The sequence below is a fragment of the Cryptomeria japonica genome, chromosome 2 (genome assembly GCF_030272615.1).
Source record: "Cryptomeria japonica chromosome 2, Sugi_1.0, whole genome shotgun sequence".
Lineage (NCBI taxonomy): Eukaryota > Viridiplantae > Streptophyta > Pinopsida > Cupressales > Cupressaceae > Cryptomeria > Cryptomeria japonica.
The window spans coordinates 143,576,243-143,596,249 of record NC_081406.1 but is presented as its reverse complement, the minus strand read 5'-3'; the positions used below and the strand labels follow the sequence as shown (position 1 = coordinate 143,596,249).

The 20,007-nt window shown below is 33.7% G+C and overlaps 1 pseudogene; it reads left to right on the top strand.

The window, feature by feature from the left end:
- The first annotated feature begins 14,120 nt into the window (after positions 1-14,120).
- On the top strand, positions 14,121-16,774 carry LOC131071333 (pentatricopeptide repeat-containing protein At1g63080, mitochondrial-like; annotated as a pseudogene).
- Positions 16,775-20,007: the final 3,233 nt, after the last annotated feature.

The window sequence follows — 20,007 nt, the reverse complement described above, 5'->3', positions numbered from 1 at the left end:
ATTTTTTGTTTAATGTTTGCAATTCTAGCTGTCATTTGAATTTTTAATAATAAAAAAAAACAATGAGCGGCAGCAATGAGAGTGAAAAAATTCAAATTCAATATAGAGCCCACAGTGGTAGAAGTATTGTTGGAGGTTCTTCTAGCAATAGGAGTATTGTGGGGACAATTGGTTCAAGTAATACATTTGAATTCCTCTCTGAGCTCCTCAACATATGCAAAAGGGTTTTTTAATCTAAAAACAATCTCTTGCATGAAGGGGATTGATCCTATAACCTTCCTATCAACATTATCTCCCTAGACATTTAGGGAGATAATGTAGTGAGCATAATATCCTTCATCCCCTAAGTTGGTATATATTGGGAAGAACTTGTCTCCTCACATTAGAGGGGTGTCTTGAGCTAGTGGAGGGATGTTATCTGTTACTTTTATAGCTAGTACACCACCAATCTTTCCTTTCCCTTTGTCCTTTCGGCTTAGCAAAATATTTGTTTATTTTCTGTCCTTCCTTTTCCTCTTTCTTTTCCCTTTCAACAAAAAAGATATCCACTGACAAAAATTGAATGTTTACTATGTTGAAGGTTTGAAGCATAATCTTTTGAGTGCTGGTCAATTAGTTGAAAAAGGATTTCAGTTACAATTCAAGAATGAGAAATGCAAAATTATGAATAGAAATGGTTTGGAAATTGCAACCGGTAATCAAACTAGAGGTAATATCTATATGTGTCTATCAAGGTGAATATTGTCAAAGGGGGCAAACATCGTCTATTATCATCGATGGTGGAATAGATTTTTCCCTTTGCACATAACCACCTTTAAATAATGAACTCTTATATTGTCATAGTGTGAATTACAAATTTACACAATTAATTATTACATTTGTCATAATTGTCATATAATCAATATAACAACTTATGGCACTTGCCATCAATTGAGCCATAAATTTAAAGGACCACAAAAACTTGGTCCCCAACTTTTAAGAAGTTGGGCACTCTGAAACGACTTGGTTACCATAGAACTTTTGAACGAGATCTATTATCATCGATGGTTTCACTTGGCTCACTGAGTAGATTGCGAGATCTCAATCTCAATTTGTGAGGAATACATGAGATGATCTGGTGTGCACATTATTTACTTCAACACATTAGTGGCTCACCAGCATCCTACTATTCATATGCTTAGTCTAGTAGCCTTCACTCTTGGTGATTCTTCATCAATGGGTGAAACAAATGGTTTAGAATAAATAAAACACACAAAAAGTACTTGCGGCTTATAAATTTGGTTTGTGTTCCCCATTTTTCTTGCCAATAGGTTGGATGAGTAAGAAACTAGCTATAGTCACTATCTCCACTATAAAAGAAAAGTACATGGCAACAAATCATGATTGTAAGGAAGTCATTTAGATTAAGAGGATTTGTTCAGATGTTGGGCTTGATGTAGGGATGATTACTATTTTCTAATAGTCAATGTGTTATATGTTTGGCAAATAACTTGACCTTCCATGCTAGAATAAAACATATTGATGTTTAGTTCCAATTTGTCTGTGACATGGTGGAAGATAGAAGAGCGAAACTTGAGAAATTTGACACTTTTGATGAATGTTGTAGATTCAATAACAAATCCTATGAACACAAAAAAGTATAGAGGGTGTTTGAAGTCTATGGGCCTCATGGCCCCTAGAAGTTAAGTTCTATTTAGGTTGGTTGTACTAACGTGTTCAAAAAGTGGGAGAATGTTGAGAATTAAGGTAAATCAACCTTGGTATTTCCTAAAATTTATTTATTTAATTAGTGTATTTATTTAATGCCTATTTTATATTTGATTGCACATCTTATTTTGTCATCTCATGTGACATGACACAGTGAGTTGTCATCATATTGGGAGGTGACATGGGAGGTGATAATGATGTTTTTTTCCTCACATGAGAAGATGGGTGCTCCATATTTTTGTTGACATTCTTTATCATGTATCGACATCTTGAGTAGTGCATAAGAGCTAATGATGACTTATCATTAATGATCAATTCCTATGACATGTTATAACCTGTAATAACCAGATTCTATGACAAGTTGAAAACATTTGATGAAGCATTTTTTCATGGGAATGTGGGTAATGTTAGGTTGTAAGAAAATATGTTATTATTAGTCAACTATGATATATTCTCTTATAGTTGTAGGTTCTATCAGTTATCACATATTTTATAGAAGTTGTAAGGTGTGCAACAACATATTTCATACCTACTTTTGGCAAGAAATAGGTGCCCAAGTTTGGAGGCATGTAAGAGAGGCTAGAGAATCTTGTACAAGTGTTGTTTGCACACTTAGAGGTAATGGAAAAATGTTCCACATGGATTTGGACACCCAATTATTTTGGCTTGGTCTAGAAGCTTCCTCCATTCTTTCATACTTTATAAATTAGATACCTTGGAGTGTAGCTTGTATTTTATAGGTAACATTATGTTGTAAGAATAACTCTAGATAATGACACTATAAAATACTACATGAGGAAGACTTGTTTTGCAAGTGATTTCTAATTTATTATTTATCCTAATACAATGAGCATGCTTTTGGAGTGTGGGGGTTTTCTCCTTAAAGGGTTTTCCCCACATACATCTTATGTTATTGTTTATTTGTTGCATGTTATTTTATTAATAGTATGTGCATCTCTTCAATGTAATTGTTAATATTTAAAAAATAAAATTGCATTATCTACTCTCATTAGATTGGTGTAGGAAGTGTGTCCACATACCTTACTTCCTTTCATAGTTTACCAAATATTCTTCTGCAAAAATCCCATTGAAACTGAGATTAGCAAAAAAAAACCCTTCAACTAACTAATGAAAACAAAGTTGTCCAAACTATAATACTAACTAAAAGGAGGCTTTAGGTAAGCAAAAATAGATCCCTACACTAATCTACCTAGGAGAGGGTTGCAAAAATTTCTTCATACCCTTGAATTATTATAGAAGTAAATAGATGCACATTCAATATTAGTTAAATAGATTAAACTATGCAAACCATAAGTATGATTTACATTGGAAAATATTATGAGAAACACCCCACACTCCAAACACATAGCTCAATATCAACAACAAATATATATTGATCCATCAACTTCGGGCATCTTGCACATCTCTCCATAAATTTGGACCATCAATCTGTATTGTTAATTGATTCGATTCGTATAGAAAATGCAATACATTCTAATATAAGGATATTGTACAAAAAAATACCATAATTATAACATTAGAAATAATATTTCCTCTCTCTCTCTACCTTTCATTATCTCCTCTTGTTTCTCTTCCCTCTCTCTCCATTTGTATTTGTCTATCTCCACTTCTCTATGTTTTGTGGCTTCTCTATCTCTCTATGTCTCTCACACTCTCTCTATATCTCATTATATCTCTATCTTTCTATCACTCTATCTCACAATCTATATCTACTTATATCTTTCTTTCTCTCTCTTCCTCTAATACCATATTAGATATACAATATCATATTATACACACTCCCAAAATTTAAACAAACTTAGCGCATACACGCTATTTATGGTAAAAATAGCGCATTTTTATAGTTAAGATGGAGCGTACGTGCTTCTTACACCATAAGTACTTTGTACATGCTTTTTATACCATACGTACCCCGTACGTGCTTTTTATACCACACGTACCCTGTACGTGCTTTTTATACCATACGTACTTCGGGCATCTTGCTCAATATCAACAACAAATAATAATGATCCATCAACTTCGGGCATCTTGCACATCTCTCCATAAATTTGGACCATCAATCTGTATTGTTAATTGATTCAATTCATATAGCAAATGCAATACATTCTAATATAAGGATATTGTACAAAAAAATACCATAATTATAACATTAGAAATAATATTTCCTCTCTATCTCTACCTTTCATTATCTCCTCTTGTTTCTCTTCCCTCTCTCTCCATTTGTATTTGTCTATCTCCACTTCTCTATGTTTTGTGGCTTCTCTATCTCTCTATGTCTCTCACACTCTCTCTATATCTCATTATATCTCTATCTTTCTATCACTCTATCTCACAATCTATATCTACTTATATCTTTCTTTCTCTCTCTTCCTCTGTATCACATATTAAATATACAATATCATATTATACACACTCCCAAAATTTAAACAAACTTAGCGTGTACACGCTATTTATGGTAAAAATAGCTCAATATCAACAACAAATAATAATGATCCATCAACTTCGGGTATTTTATGGTAAAAATAGCTCAATATCAACAACAAATAATAATGATCCATAATTGAATGTTTACTATGTTGAAGGTTTGAAGCATAATCTTTTGAGTGCTGGTCAATTAGTTGAAAAAGGATTTCAGTTACAATTCAAGAATGAGAAATGCAAAATTATGAATAGAAATGGTTTGGAAATTGCAACCGGTAATCAAACTAGAGGTAATATCTATATGTGTCTATCAAGGTGAATATTGTCAAAGGGGGCAAACATCGTCTATTATCATCGATGGTGGAATAGATTTTTCCCTTTGCACATAACCACCTTTAAATAATGAACTCTTATATTGTCATAGTGTGAATTACAAATTTACACAATTAATTATTACATTTGTCATAATTGTCATATAATCAATATAACAACTTATGGCACTTGCCATCAATTGAGCCATAAATTTAAAGGACCACAAAAACTTGGTCCCCAACTTTTAAGAAGTTGGGCACTCTGAAACGACTTGGTTACCATAGAACTTTTGAACGAGATCTATTATCATCGATGGTTTCACTTGGCTCACTGAGTAGATTGCGAGATCTCAATCTCAATTTGTGAGGAATACATGAGATGATCTGGTGTGCACATTATTTACTTCAACACATTAGTGGCTCACCAGCATCCTGCTATTCATATGCTTAGTCTAGTAGCCTTCACTCTTGGTGATTCTTAATCAATGGGTGAAACAAATGGTTTAGAATAAATAAAACAAGATCGTAAGTGTTTTTATTCATCAAGGAAGAATACTCCACTGTCGTAGCCTTATCCCACTCTAGAATACTTGCCACATTTGAAAAAATCTGAGGGATCCCAAGTGGTCCCAAGTGTGGTTCATCAATTTAGTATTACGAGCCCACTTAGGAAGTGGTAGGATGGGTGGTTGGGGTTGAACTAGAACATCTTCCTCATCCTCAAAAGGCAAAGAATCCTCAAGAAATGAAGGAGTAGGAAGTGACGAAGAAGATGGTGTTGGAAAGTCCATCAGATGAATAGTGCTCATCAAATTGGACATTTTGCCAAAACAAGACCTTCTCTAGAAACAAGATCAAACAATCTATACATGTTTTTTTCCTCACAGTAGCCAACAAAGATTAGTGGTTGACTCTTCCTCTCCATGGTTTTCCTCTATGAATTTGGAATAAATGCCCAAGCCGTACTCCCAAAAAGTTTGAATGAAGACACATCAGGCTAGACATGGGACCAAGATTCCTTGGGTGTCATTTTTCATCGATTTTGATGAATTGGCAAGCATTTTTAAGGGTTCTTGGGCCTTATGAACATGATGGCGATTTCTATTTTGTACCAAACAGACCATATTTTTAAGGTACCTCTAGAACTTGCCTAAAAAAATGTGCCCTTAGCCAAATTAACCCCAAAATTCAACTGCTCGGATTTTGATGAAATAATAGTTGATCTTAGGGGTTTTTGATGTTACATATGTGATGGTGATGCCTGTTTTGATTCAAAATTGATAAAAAAAAATTTGCTTGCCAAATCCATGCTCTAATACCATGTTCAAATTTACAACACAAAAGATTTCAACACAAGCACCTGCAAGATCAAATGACAAACAAGAGCATCTTCCACAAATTAGAGTTGCATGAATGAACGCAATATTACTCAAAAGCAAAGAATACAAAATTATAGGATGAGTTACAATTGTACAATGAGGTGCTTATAAAGAAAGCACAAAGCTAAATTTAGGAGAACTAAAGCGCAAGCATGAGGAGATAAATAAAGCTCAACTCTAGCTAAAGGAGATGCACAACTAAAATAATCACTCCTAAGTGAACTTAAGCAAAAAAGCAAAAAAGAATAACTAGTTGTAAAAAAATAACTAATAGCTAAATATTCTCTAACAACAGATACATGTCACACTAACGTGTACTAAGTTGGTTCATAAAAAGTAATAGAAACGTGTAAGAAAGTTTGAATTTGAATTTAATGGTTTAAATTTTATGGTCATGGTCAATCTAGAGTGATACAAAAACAAACCTTGGAATTAAAACATTAAATACAAGGCAAAGAACAAATATATAAAATTAATTGTGATAGTGCAATAATGATGAAATGATGGTGGAATGTATGAGAATAGGGGTAAAAATAGAGCTGTATAGGATTAGGGCATAAGCCAAGCCAAACACGAGAATATACCACTTGTTGATATGTTATTGCATTTAAGACATTTTACCAAGGTAAGTACAAAATTATGTAAACAATGATACAAGTATTACCAATTTCACTATTATTGTTCTCATCTCTTGAATTGCCTTCATTTATAAACTGAATAGCAAGATAGAAATTGAAATTGGATTCCAAAACTTGTCTAATGTAGAGGTTTTATGGATTATTAGCCGCTTAGTATCACCTTGTATAATATTTAACAAACGAAAAATCTTTTTAATTAAAAATATACTTAAAAAATATTCATTTTGTTATGATTAATACATTGATTTTTTACAAAGGTGTAATTTTTTTCTAAGACCTTAATTCCTCACAACTTTGGTTATTACTTATTTTCTTATAATTCAACATTGTTAGAAAAATAATAGAAAAAAATTGCGATTAACTAATTTATTAGGTTATTTTTTAATCTAATTAGTTTTTCATTGAAGCAATAAAGACACAATGATTAATCATTATTTTGGCTCTCATCCCAAAATCCTAGGACTTTTCCCAATCAATGAGTAATATGGAGAGAGAGAGAGAGAGAGAGAGAGAGAGAGAGAGAGAGAGAGAGAGAGAGAGAGAGAGAGAGAGAGAGAGAGAGAGAGAGAGAGAGAGAGAGAGAAGCAGATAGAGTAAAATAGAGGTAGAGATGATGATATAGTGAAAGAGGAAGAGGGAGACAAATAGATAGGGATAAGTAGAGGGACATATAAAGATATACAGAGATAGGGAGATAGGGAGGGAGAGATGGAGATTATTAGAGGAAGAGAGAGAAAGAAAGATATAAGTAGATATAGATTGTGAGATAGAGTGATAGAAAGATAGAGATATAATGAGATATAGAGAGAGTGTGAGAGACATAGAGAGATAGAGAAGCCACAAAACATAGAGAAGTGGAGATAGACAAATACAAATGGAGAGAGAGGGAAGAGAAACAAGAGGAGATAATGAAAGGTAGAGAGAGAGAGGAAATATTATTTCTAATGTTATAATTATGGTATTTTTTTGTACAATATCCCTATATTAGAATGTATTGCATTTGCTATACGAATCGAATCAATTAACAATATAGATTGATGGTCCAAATTTATGGAGAGATGTGCAAGATGCCCGAAGTTGATGGATCATTATTATTTGGTATTTTTTTCTATTTTATTTATTATCTTCTTTTTTTAAGCAGTTGTCTTCCACTTGTCAAGACATATATCTTTTGTTCATGTTATATCTATACCACTCTTCCTACAAAAAATGCCTAGTTAATATGAGATTGCAAGTTAGTCTATTTGATTGAAAGTTGAAATAGACTAAGTCCATTGATCTTGATAAGGCTATTTATTCCATTGCTTGAGATGAAATATCTAAATGAAATTTGAAATCCACTACTTATCTAGGTATGACTTACAATAGTTAGATTGAGATAGACTTACTCACAAGAATTGATTGGGAGTCTCACCCATATTTTATTAACAATTATGTGCAAAGGTCTCAATTCAATATTAAATACAATCAAATGGACATCCAAAGTGGTGGATAGATAATGTGGCAAAAATTCTATCTATTTCTAAAGTGGAAAAGACAAAGAGAAAGGAAGAAAATGAGAGAATGATTAAATTAATTCTAATAACGTTTAATTATTATTTTTGATTTCATAAAAAAACATAAATCATTGAAATAAATTTCAAACTTAAATATAAATTCAAAATTAAAATTTAAAGTCAAAATATATCAAAATCTAAATATTAAAAAAAATATAAAATTAATATTAAAGAATTATTTTATCAAGTTAATAGATAATTAATTAAAATATATTTAAAATTTAAATTTAAGTTAAAAATAAAATTAAAAAAAATACAAAATTAAACCATATCAAAATTAAAAAATTAAAAAAAAAATATAAATAATAAATTTATAAATTAATAAATACTTCCCTGCATTCTTTCCTACTGGTGCCCACACCGAATGGAGGTGTAAATGTAAATCTATCTATTTTTTAAATTAATAAAATTCCTTGACCTTGACCTTTTATCGATAAAAAAAAAAAAGGTAAAACTGATAAAATTTTTAAATAATAATAAATTATAAAAAAAATATTAAAAAAAAACTATAAAATCAAATTATACATGAAAAGCAAATAAATATTATAATTACAAAATTAAAAAGCTTGGATATCACTTTATTTATTTGATGCTTTTTCAGCCTCAACATCATCATCACCTCAGCAAAAATGAAATAAATGACTCAAAATATAATATCAAAAATACATTACATGAATTTTTAACAATGTTCTAATTTGAGGAATATGGTTGTATGGTTATCATTAAAAAAGTGTTATAATATTTTGACATTCTATTTAATGAATTGAATGCATAAAAATGTGCAATGATTTTTTTTAAATTAAATTTTATTGAAAGAAAAATGACATTTTTACAATCATTTAGAAAAAAAATTAAATACAAATTATAGAATTTTTGTTCTAAAAATTTAATTGTTTGTAATGATTGACTATATTAATTGAAAAACAGAATTAAGTAAATGCAATACTTCTACCTTAACAAAAATTAATGATAAATAAACATCTTAAATATCATGAAAAAAAAATACATCTATTTAAAAAAAATATCTAGAACAATAAGTATGCACAAAAGCTATATCATATGTTATACTTTTGTTGATCTTTTAATGAACTATAATTTCATTTTCTCGTTTTAGTGGTCAGTAATTCAATTTTAAGTATTAACAAGAAAACTATAGGTAAACAAAGCTGTGTTGTAGCATAATTTCTACATAAAACCATTTTGCTATTTGAGTTTGAGAAGTAAAAAAATGAGAGGGGAATTGACTTAAGATATAGAAAATGGATGTTACCTTAAACTCATTCACCCATTCTTGATTGAATGCTAAGGAATTTAATAGCTTTGGTAGAGATGTGAAAAGAATATGTGAAACAAATTGCTAATTTAACTATTAAACATTTTACATGTTCCTGCCAAATTCTCATAAAACCATTTTACTATTTGAGTTTGAGAAGTAAAAAAATGAGAGGGGAATTGACATAAGATATATACAATGGATGTTTTTTATTACAAAAGCAACGATATCTAGGGCATTGACCCTTAATATAGCCTATGATTATCAACAACACATTAACAACAAAAAAACCAGATGAGAGTTCAAATGAAAGTTGGCAAAAAAAAACTAGAAACGAGAGTTTTGTAGAAATTAATAGCAACAGGGGCATACCCCGGATTAAACTATGCAACAAAAACCTAAAGAATAAGGGGCCAAATTACGAGACCCTTCCATACTAATGGCCTTCTCCCAGTCCTCTAAGAGGAATTTGAAGAGATCCTTGGCTGCTTGCCTGTCGTTCTCATCATCAGTTGTTTTGTCATGAAGCGGGGAGAGTGTCAAAGCTGAACTGTGCAAGACCCTAATGCAGAACTTGTTGATACTGACTTGTTGTTTGTCTCTTATTTCTAGCCTGTTGTTGATAACCTTAATTTCCTCTTTCAGCTTTTGGATTTCTTTCTCCAAGTTGGGCCTATGGGTGCCAGGGTTCTATAGCTCCTCCTTCACAGAATTAGTGGGTTTTGTATTCCTCTCATGCTTGGGTTCCCCATCCTTATCTTTTTTCTTTTTGGACTTAACCTTCCTCTCTTTTCCAGTTTCTTCTAGGAGGTCCACATCATTTTTTTAGGATCTCAGGGTGAGTAGGCATTCTTGATTCTAATCCCTCAATGCTATTTTTTAGATTCACATTCATTTGGGTCTCCAAAAGTTGAGGGGAGTCGACTCCCATTAAGGGGCCAGGGTCCACCGGGCTAGCAAAGTCCATGCTGGTAGCGAGGTTCTCTTCTTTTTTGGGGCTATTAACAATCTTCCCCTCATCACCCCTTCCATATCTTCTTCACTGGCCATGTGAGTGCAGGCCTCCACCTTCTTATCCATAGAGCCGTTAGAGGCCAATCTGTGAGATCTTCATCTACCAATAGTATCATCAATGGGGTCTTCCTCTTTAGACCCTTCAGAGATGTAGTTATCTATAATAATTATTTTTTGCTTCCTAACCTTTCCTTTGCTTTTGGAGGGCGGAGAAATCTTGTCCCATCCCAAAGTGGATGGGCAAGAAGGAGGGATTAGTTCAGCGATGGTGACAAAGGATGAAGGCACCACAGGGGAGGTGAAAGCCTGACTGAAAAGCTAAAAAAATCTTGGGGCGGGGGGGAGTTGTAAAACTAGAAGCATAAGTCGCTAAAGGGAGGGAAGCAAGAAGGGGCAATAGAACCATCATTATGTTCCTAGGAGGGCAAATTAAATCCTAGTGAAGGGGAATTAGGGGTTTACCTTTATTTTTAGGGTCAAGGGCATCTTTAATGGAGATTTCCATAAAATGGAGTAAATAAAATGACAAACATAGTAAATCATTGTTTCTAAAATGGTTAAGAAGAGGTAGGTGGTAACAGTAAAAGATTTTATGGCGACCTTCCAAAGTAAAATATTTTATGATAAGAAGACATACCACATCCTAGGGGTATTTGAGTTTCAGCTTGTCGAATCTGCCTTGGAATTTCATCGGTGTTTCCTTCCATTTGAAAAATTTGCTCACATGTTCACTATTGGTCGTATGGCTGCTGTATTTCCATGTTATTGCCTCAAGGGAAAGTCTTGTGGCCTTTGCAATGACTTCCTTCGTGACTTCAAAAGAAATTCCCTCCACAACAACTCGCCTGTTATTCCATGAAGTCGCAAATTGAATAGAAAGTTGTTCATCATGCCCCTTAAGGCATTTTCATAAAATCCACCACACCTGCCTCAGTGCAATAGTTCCATATGACAACATCCTTCTTGAAGTCCTTCGGATTGTCCGACTCACCTCCCATTTCCACCTCCTTAGAGAAGATAGCCAAAGTTTTCTCCTTAACTTTTAGAATGGAAATGAAAAAACAGAGCAATGGCTTGGAGAAATAATATTTTTTGTTGCCATAAAACAATAAGGCATAAAGCAACCCTTTGGCAAAATAATTGCCGTAGTAATTTGCCAGATTAGGAGAAGTGTGCGAAGTGTATTCCTAGCCAATCGAAGGGACATTAAGGAAAATAATTATTACCATCTCAGATTTGAAGCATGAAAACACGTCATTTTCCAAGTTGCCACCTATTAAAAAATCTTAACAAGCCCTTCAGTCACACGATCCTCAATACGACCCTTATACCTCATTGCATAAGTGAATTGCGTCATCATGAGGATCAAAAGGCAATGCTAAAAAATGAGTGAAAAAGATTTCATGGCATGTGTGGCAGTCCACCTCAAATAGTCGTTGGTACCACTGGGCTGAAGGCTACAATTATTTGAATTCAAAAATTCCCTTGTCCACCCCTCAAAGGCAGTACAATGGGAATGAGGGAAAGGCTTAATAGATTTCATATCCATTAGAGGTAATATTATTAGTCTCTCCTTCAATAAGGAGTCTGATAGAGGGGGTAGGGAGTTACGAATTCTCTAGCATCTTATTCCATTGAAATTTACACCAAGGGCCCCCATGACATCCGCCACACAGTTACCTTCCTTGTAGGTATGGTTCAATAGGGAGGAGTCAAAGGCAGATAAAAGTCTGAATGTGTCTCTAATGATACCATCAATAAACTAGTTTATTCTATTCAGCCCTTTAACAACATCAATTATCAACATTGAGTCACCTTCAATGACAATTGTCTTGACCCCAATGTAAAGGGAAATGTGAAGGCCCCAAAGCAAAGCCATAGCTTCAACTTGATTGCTAGAATGTCCATTCAAATTACTTGCATAAGCTGCAACCAACTCTCTAGTATGAGTTCTTAGGATTCCACCCCTAGTTGCCAAACCTCGTTGAGCAGCACCATTAAAATTAAGTTTTGTGTAGCTCCAATAAGGAGGTTTCCATTTAGTGTTCAACCTCTAAATGCGCTTTGAATTATCAAAAGTAGTGAAGGAGGCTGGAAGGTTCAATCTACGAGCAATTTCAAAATCAGCTATGAATGGTGGGTTAGTGGGTAGTTTAACTGAAATAATTGAAAGATTTTCCGTTAGCAGTTTAAAAAATCCCCCAACAACCAACGTAGTAGAGGTTTCAAATTTTCCCCAGAAGTTTTTGTTGTTCCTTTCTTTCTAGATACACCAGACAAGGTGTGGTGGTATCTATTTCCAGAGCAGACTAACAAGGGGGTTGTGGGATGAGCTATCCCATTCTTGCAATAATTGCACTAAGCTTTCATTCATTGGCCAATGGAGGTCAAATTTCTGATAAACCATATCCCAAAGAGTTATGGCAATGTCACAATGTAAAAAAAGATGAGAGAAGTTTTCAGCATCCAATTTACAAAGTACACATCTACTGGAAAATTGGAATCGTCACTTATGGAGGTTATCGAGCATAAGAATTTTATTATGAATTGCCACCCACCAAAGGAAGTTGACTTTGGGAATAAGATGGGGATTCTAAATAAGCTTCCACCAATCAGGGGGTCATCAATCCATAGGAGACATCGGTAGGCAGATTTGATTGAAAACACCACATTACGGTTCCATTTCCAAATGAATGAGTCATCAGAAGGAAAGAGAGGCAACCTAATCAATTTTAGCTTCTGTCGTAACTCATGAGCTATAGGGAGAAGATGTGGTTGGTCTTGATAGCAAGTAGAAACATCTTTCTAGGAATTGACATAAAAGAAGTCTGACATGTGCAAGCCAAAGAACTCCTTAGTGGAATGAAGGATCCTTCATAGGGAAAGGGAGGAAGCCAGAGGTTTATCCCCCAACCAGGATGTTATGTTAATCTCATTCATCCATTCTTAATTTAGAATTACATGCATGCTGTCTTTGGTCAATAGAAAATGATTGAATGCTGAGGAATTTAATAGCTTTATAGAGATGTGAAGAGAATATGTGAAACAAATGGATAATTTAACTATTAAACATTTTACATTCAGTATATAATAGAGAGATTTTTTGGGTTGTTGGATTGATTTGGAAGTGTTGTTTATTTAAAATTATTTTTTCAAAATATTATTTTGTAGTGTGAGCTACATCAAGTTTCATTTTTAGTTTTTTAATAATTTATCATTCTATATTTTAGTTTTATGCAAATAGATTAATCAATTCACCAATTCACTTTAATTTTTTTAAAGAACTTGATTGAATAGATATTAAAAATTGACGACTTTATGAAACATAGTTTAATAATATAATTAGAGGAAGTGGAGATGAAAGTGAAATATTTTTTATGATTTTAGAAATTTATTTATTTATTACAATCATAATTATTATAAAAAATTTATTATTATTGATTTTATATATATATATTTTTTAAAGTTTAATTGTATAGTTTGAATAATTGTACTTTAAAATATTTAATTTTACTTATTGAAAACAAAAAATAATTATCTATTGATTCATGTATATTTTCATTTACTAAGATTTATTTTTTGCTTTAAAATATTTTATTAGTTTAAAAATAATTTTAATTTTATTAAAATAGATTAGGATTCTTGAAAATCTAGTTTTATAAAAAAATATTTTTTCAATTTTTATTTTTTTTAAAGTGTGAACTACATTAATCATATTTAAGAAACCAATTGAAAAGAAAAAGTACTTAGATATTAAATCTATAAACCATAAACTATAATGCCAGGCCCCAAATAGTTTAGACTTATTAAAAAATTCTTAGCTTGAGTGAAGGAAGGTCAGAGAAGATGCGCGAGGGTTTTGTCCTGCTCCGCTCTGCTCTGTTACGCGCTTGAAGATTAAGATGGAGATGATGATGCGCAACTTCAAATGGATACGATGCCCCCTCTTTAAACAGGTACCTTCTCTTCATCCTCATCCTCCTCATTCTTCCAAACAATACTCCAAAACCTCCTCATCTCAACATGAACACACACAGAAACAGGACAAACCCCCTCCTCACATCACCCACAAATTTAATGTCAAGCACTTCACTGAGTATATTACTGCCCTCTGTAAATCGGGAAACACGAACAAGGCCTGGGACCTTGTACATTCAGCCATTACTCAACGCCTTCCTCTCGATGTCGTATCCTTCACGACGCTTTTGGGTGGCCTTGGAAACTCTGGTGATATCCCTCGAATCAACACCCTTCTTGCTGAAATGAAAGAGATGGAAATACATCCAGATGTTGTCACTTATACCACCCTCATAAAGGCTTCGTGTAAACGGGATCAAATAGAGGAAGCACTTGGGATTTTTCACGGAATGAGGCACGCTCATTGTTTCCCTAATATCGTTACATACAGCACCCTAATTGATTGGATATGTAAACGAGGTAGAGTAGATGAAGCCCTTGTTTTGTTTGCTGAGATGATACAAACAGGCATTTCTCCAGATATTATTTCATGCAATACCCTAATTAATGGTCTCTGCAAGGTGGGAAGGGAAGATCAAGCCCTAAGGTTACTAGTTGAAATGAAACATAGTTACTGCACTCCAAATATTGTTACATACAGCACCGTAATTGACGGGATATGCTTAAGAGGTAGAATAGTTGAAGCTCTTGTTTTATTTGCTGAGATGATACAAACTGGCATTTCTCCTAATATTGTTTCATGCAATACCCTAATTAATGGTCTCTGCAAGGTGGGAAGGGAAGATGAAGCTCTAAGGTTAGTAGCTGGAATGAAAAATAGTTACTGCTCTCCAGATATTGTTACATACAACAACCTGATTGACGGGATATGCAAAAGAGGTAGAATAGTTGAAGCTCTTGTTTTGGTTGCTGAGATGATACAAACTGGCATTTCTCCTGATGTTATTGTGTGCAATACCCTAATAAACGGTCTCTGCATGGTGGGAAGGGAAGATGAAGCCTTAAGGTTAGTAGCTGGAATGAAACATAGTTACTGCACTCCAGATATTGTTGCATACAACACCCTAATTGATGGGATCTGCAAACGAGGTAGAGTAGTTGAAGCTCTTGTTTTGTTTGCTGAGATGATACAAACTGGCATTTCTCCTAATATTATTTCATGCAGTACCCTAATTAATGGTCTCTGCAAGGTGGGAAGGGAAGATGAAGCCTTAAGGTTAGTAGCTGGAATGAAACATAGTTACTGCACTCCAGATATTGTTACATACGGCACCATGATTGATGGTCTTTGCAAAGTAGAAAGAATAGATGAAGCTCTAGGATTAGTAGGTAAAATGTTACAAGACGGCCATTTGCTTAACTGCTATATTTATGATAGTCTGATAAATGGATTTTGCAAGGCTGGGAAAACAGACAAAGCCTACGATCTGTTTGTACAAATGATGGAGTTTGGTCCTTTGCCTGATGTAGTGACATTTAATTCAATTCTTGATGGACTGTGCAAAGATGGCAGGATGGACAAGGCTTGGAATTGTTTCCATGACATGTCGAGAAGGGTTTACAACCAAATGTGATTACTTATAATTCTTTGATACGCAGCCTATGTGAATTGCATGAGGTGGAAAAGGCTCGAAAGTTGTTTAAAAATATGCTAAGCAAAGGCTGCTCCCCAGATGTTGTTACCTACAACATTCTAATTGGTGATTTATGTCAGAGTAACAGGGCAAAGGAAGCATTTACACTTATTTCTGAGATGGAAAATAGGGGACATCTTCCTGATGTAATTACATATAATTCACTGATGTGTGCATTCTGTAGAACGGGAGAAAACTGGTAACATGGTATGAAAGATATTAGAGGAGATGGCGACAAGGGATTTGAAAACTGATGAAGTGACATACAGCAAAGTCATTGATGGCCTGTGCAAGGCAGGAGATTTTTCTACAGCACTTTCACTCTTTCATAAGATGCTAGATGAAGGCTTGACTCCTGATGTAGTCACTTATAGCTGTCTGATTGACGGCTATTGCAAAAATGGTGAATTGGATAAGGCCTTCAAGTATTTTTCAAAGATGAAAGTGGTTGGTATTACCCCAGATGTTGTAACCTATACTATACTGATTGGTTCTCTATGCAAGGAAAACAAACTTGACATGGCTCTCTCGATGCTGAATGAGATGAGAACAAATCATTTAGTTCCAGACGTTGTAATATACAATACATTATTACGCACCTTCCGTAAAAGACATGACCTTGAAAAAATGTTTTTGGTGATGGATCTAATGATAGAACTGTCCGTATACTTGACTGGCTTGTTAAAGTTGGTCAAATGCAAAAATTAAAGGACTTTGTAAATGATGATTCTTTTATTATTTCTAGGACAGCATAGTTCTCATGTTTTGATAAGTGCCAGCCATTCAAAATCGTTCTTGGATACATATTTTCCCAGCTCTAGAAATTGATATTTTTGCATTCATTTTAGTGTTACTCATGTATAGAACTATTCTCTTATAAAGGATGGGAAAGTTATTTTGATAATGTTGGTTCTAATTCTAGTTATGATAGTTTGGATTGAAGCTTAACTGAATGGTTCTTTCTTATTATTCAAGATTATGTTTTATCATAAGCAATTTCAAAATCATACTTAAAAATTATCATCAATTTAAAATATTTTGATGATTTCATAGATATTACAAAATATTTGAAGATTTTTGCATGATAAATGTAAATCTATAAAGTTAGTTGTAAGGATGTTTGTCACATACAGAGCATTATTTTTCCGATATTTGAAAATGATTTATGACAATCCATACTTTCCGTTATCTATTAGACTTGTCTATCAAGATTTCTTATTTGGATGATACTCTATGCTGACTTTGTAATCACATATTTATCTTGAGAGAATTAATATAATATCTGACAGTCAACTGAGTCCTTATTTCCTGCTAGGGCTGGATTTTGGTATTTTTATCTCTCTGCTAAAGCTGAAATCGACTGAGTCCTTTCTTCCTCTTTGTTTTGACAGGAAAGAGTAAAATTGTTTCCTATTATATTTTCATAATCCAAGTAGTCTAGTTTCATCTCTTGTATTATTGTCTGAAATTCACAAATTAAATGAGGATGTTTAAGCTATTACAATGTGAACTTTCTGAATATGGCTGCACCTTTGACTTAAAAGAATTCTCACATAGTTACCGTTGAACAGCTTTCTCATTAATATTCTGTTTTCCTTCTTTTCATTGACCAATGAGTCAGGGATATAAGAACTTTAGTAAATGTCATTCCATTCTCATCCAGAAATGAAACTAATTTTAAATATTTCTAGTGAATAGGTTATTATAAGTGAATGTATCTTGTAGCTATTAAAATTTGTTTATCTTTAGTACTATTAAAACTAAAATCTTATAGTTGTAGATAATATTTGTATGGATACTTTTTTACAAAAAGATTTATATTTAAATAATAATTTATCTTAACATGAAAAAAATGGTTATTTAATGTTGAGTAATCAACATACAAAAAATCTTTTTTTTTTTTCTTGAAGAAACATGATATACTATTTTAAATGATGGAGGGTCTAGCGTCTATAACTAGGGTTGCAAACTATGGGCAACAAGTTGGTGGTGGGTCTATGAATGGGGTGGGTGTGGTAGGTGGGACTAGTGGTAGTACTCTCGATGTGAGTGATGATGGTGATTAGATGCGAAATGGGATGACAAAGGACAAGGAAGATAGGTTTGTGTAAGTTTTGGATAAACCTCTTGACCTAAGACGTATCTTGCAAGTGGCAAATACTTGGTGATAAGACTCTTGGAGGGAGCCCCAAGAGTTTTGTCCCTAGTTTTGAGCTTATTCTATCTAAAGTGGGTAAGATTGTGGGCCTTGAAGTATTTAGTGGTCAATCCTCATCTATCCACACAACAAACAAGGTGGTTCCCTAGTGTTGGGTTTCTTTCTTTGATCTTAAATTGGAAGAAAAAAATTCTTTTTCATAGATCAAGGTTTCCTCTAACCCTTGTTTAGGTGAGTTGTTCATTTCTACTTGTGATGGTATTGTTGATAAAAGTGTCTCTAAGCTAGAGATGACTTTGGTCAATTATTTTGGGTCTTAGATTGAATATTTAAATGGCAAGAGCCTAGGTGGGCAAAAAATGGAGAACGGAAATTCAATTGAAGATCACTACCCTTACCAAAGGTTATTTATCACTTATCTTTGCTTGTGAAGAGGACCTCTATAAAATCCTAGCCGAGGGGTTGTGGCTTATCACTAAATTGACCTTTGCCCTCAAGAGATGGGAGTCAAGGTTTGATGCCTCAAAAAACTCTTTCAACATGGCATCAATGTGGGTTCATGTGTCTACTATTCTAATAGAATATTGCAATAAAAACTCAAGAGGTCTTCAAAGGAGTTGTCAATGATTTTGGTCAAATAATTTCTATTGACCCTATGACCCTCAGAAGAAGACGGATGGTTTTTGCTAGAACCTATTTTTGTGTTGAGTAGAAAGGTGATTTGCCCTCCTCCATTAGCTTTAAATCAAGTCTAGGAGAATGGAAGTAGATGCTAGAATGCGAATCTATTACCTTTGCTTGTTTTAAATGTAAGAAAGTAAGACATTGAGTGAAACTATGCCCTACCCATAATGGAAAATCAGTCAAGAAAGTTTGAAAGGAGAAGGCCCTTGAAGGAAGTTTAGATAAATGGCTATTCTTTCCTATGAGGAAAGATTTCCTTACCAAAAATATTTTTCCTTTGCTGATAGATCTCTTTTCGAAGGCCTAGGAAGTTGTTACATATAGTAAATTGCCTAATATGGAGATTGGTGACAAGCTATCTTACTTTTATGTGTTCTCTATTGAAGAAGTTGATGTGGACTCTAAGATTTCTCATTCGAGGCCTCTTCTTGAGTACTTAGATGACCCAAAACCACAAAGGGAAAGTATGTCTTGTGAATATTTGAAGGACAATCCTTAAGGGGAGAAATTGGGTCAAACTTAAGTCAAGAAGATGTGTAACTAAGAATCCAGAAGGAACATCCTTTTGGGGGATCTAATAGAGATGTCATCGAAAGCCTCAAGGAATCAGCCTAACCCTATATGCACCACCTTGATTAAGGAAAAGCCCCCTTCAGATCTTTTTCTTGATTTAGGCCAAGGTGCTAAAAAATGTAAGTCTCTAGTTTGCCCTACCAACTATATGGAGAATATGGAGAAAATTTTGTAGGGTTCAACTAGAGAAGCAAGATAGTCATCTATCTCTCAAGGAGAGAAAACAAAATAGCAGAACCTCTCCTCCCCCTAGTGTTAACCTAAGGATCCACATTAGGAGTAGGAAAAATGTAGTTTGTGCTGGTTTGTCTTTTAATTCCAACTAATGGTCTAGATATTTTAAAGGTTACCCATGTCTTATCATGGAAGGTTTCAAGTCAGTGGCCAATAAGTAGGAAGTAATCATAAAATTACCTTCCTTTTGCATAACAAAAATGTTCTCATATGAATGCACCAAGAAGACACGTAAACTACTTAGAATTTTGCTCAACAATAGACACACAAACTACTTGGTCCTAAATAGTATACACGAAAACTTATTGACCAGTGTTTTCCTAGGGTTATAGAGTCAGTCCATAACATGCAAATTTATGTTTCTAGCAATTAAATTCTAACCAGTGTGTTCAAATCACCGATTTATTACATTAACACCTCCTATTT